Here is a 2,500-nt window from a genome sequence, read left to right as displayed (position 1 = left end):
GATAAAACAATAGTCAGGTTTTGCAAAGCTGCAGAAGCATTGTGCGGTCTGCACCCCAAGTCAGGTTAGAAAGAACCCGCAAAATACCAGCGCTTTATAGTCTTCAAATTTAACATGGCACTCATGTTAGCCTTGAGTCAAAATTTAGAGCGAAGTACTTCGCCTTTGGACAAAATGCAGTGGGTTTGCTTCCAAACAGAGGGAAGGATGGAACTTTTCTCCTTTGTGGAATGGCATGGTCTTGCTTGGAGAAAATTTGAACCCATGGTGTGTTGCCCACCGCACAACCTGATTAATTGCAGGTACTTACCATCACATGCATGCATGCATGTGATGGTAAGTACCATCTAGTATCACATACTACACGGTATATGTATGGTTCTTTCCATTCATGTTTCCTTCTTCAACCCCCCCCCCCCCCCCACACACACACACACCGCCCCCGAGGCTGACGGCGCCACCGTTTCTCGGGAACTACGCAGTTCTGCTTAGAAGTGTGTATCAGTGCCTTTGTGGAAGTGAGGGGCTGTATCTCTTGTACTGCACATTATCTCTCTCTCCCTCTCTCTCGCTCTCTCTCTCTCTCTCTCTCTCTCTCTCTCTCTCTCTCTCCATATATATATCACAGGTCCTTGCGCTCAGGTGTTCTGAATATTCACCTATTACTTACATTAACTATTACGTCTCAGTTGTATTTAATAACTGCTATGAGGTAAAATCATCATGTCCGTTTTAAAGTAAGAATAATAACAAGTAATATTCTAATAAAATTTGAGCAAGAGCTTTGAGATCTTTCCAGCTAAATAAAACTTTAGTCGCGTCAGTAACTGTGCTGCTACTGTAGTTTTCTCAAGTGTGATAACATATACTTAGCGGCCGTATTTACAAATATCAAAGTTACAGATATATAAAATACAGTCGTTCACACCAACGTTCGTTTCTTCTGCCAGCTTTTTTGTCCATATAAAGAATGCTAACGACCAGGCCGGGTTTGGGAGCGGGCGAAGTGGTCAGCTTCCCAAGGACCTGCACATATTGAAGGTAATTTATCTCTGTGAAGCCAATGTATATATATCAAATTTGCAATGATGGGAGCAAAACCACGCGTTTACTGTCTCCGCTGGTGTACTTTACCAAAGAATACAGCTGTCGGAAAGGAAGTTTAATCTCATAATTTCAAATCATCATTCGTATTACCTTATAAATGCGTATATATGCAACTGACGGTTTCTGTCCTGGATTTATTATGCACTTGTATTCACTCTCAACGTCAATGCAGCTATGGAATTACAACTGCAAGGAATGCTGTTCTAAGAATCTCGAATACTCAACAAGGCTTTCTCTCCGTCGCCGTCTCAGAGGACTGGGCAAGGTAAGTTTGAGTAAGAAGTTCTATGTGAGTAAAGCCTATCAGATATACGCTGATGATAGCCAAGCGCATGGAAGTAATGTTCGGTTTTGTGGATGACTTCCTTTACTTCCACAGAGCAAAGGGGCGCCGTATGGAGGTTTTCCAGGGTCCTTCAGTGGGCTTAAGTCCTGCCAGTGTTTCCTAAAGACAACTTTAACCGAAGGAATGGATCAGAATAAAAGGGCATAGGTTTGTTATGTCTATAAGGTGAATGATAGTCAAGTAGGCACAGTGACAGGAGGACATGATCGTAACACATTTTTTTTTCTCCAAATATGGTTATTGTAATTCTTTCATCATGTCTTTGATACTGCGTAAATGTACAGGTTTGCATTACAAACAATTGGTCGTCCCGCAGTCTTCATTATTTAAAGAAGACATTTAAAAAAATCTTATTTCCTGTAAAAAGGGAAATAAATGTAGAATATAACATTATTTGATAGCAAAAAGAGAAAACGAAAGATGTATATATATGAAAAAGAAAGGAAGGAAAAAAAAAGTAAACACAAATATGTATGTGTATTTACATATACTGTATATACATACATACATACATACATACATACATACATATATATGTATATATATATATATATATATATATGTATACAAACATACACACACACACGCACACACACACACACACACACACACACACACACACACACACACCTATACATATACTATATATATATATATATATATATATATATATACACACATATACATATATACTAGATGACGTACAGCAGTAACCGGACCGTTAAGATCGCCAGAGGATTGTATTTTACGTGAGAAGACACCCACCCACCCACACGCACACAAGAGGCACTTACCAGCAGCTCAGGCAGAGACAGACCGGAGCAGAGATCAGGCAGAGAATTCTTGGGACCTTGTGACCTTAAAAGAGAAAGAGATTGCCTTTGTGGTATCAGTAAGGTCGAGGAAATTATTCTGGGAAGCTTGACCCTTTAAGGTCAGCCTCGAAGTCTCCGAAGGAGGAGGGTGGAAGGTCAACATGCGTGGGAAGTAGGTGTGTGTATATGTGTGTGTGTGTGTGTGTGTGTGTGTGTGTGTGTGTGTGTGTGT

The sequence above is a fragment of the Penaeus chinensis genome, chromosome 27 (assembly GCF_019202785.1).
Source record: "Penaeus chinensis breed Huanghai No. 1 chromosome 27, ASM1920278v2, whole genome shotgun sequence".
NCBI classification, from domain to species: domain Eukaryota; kingdom Metazoa; phylum Arthropoda; class Malacostraca; order Decapoda; family Penaeidae; genus Penaeus; species Penaeus chinensis.
The sequence above is the reverse complement of the archived record's forward strand: the minus strand, read 5'-3'. Positions refer to the sequence as shown.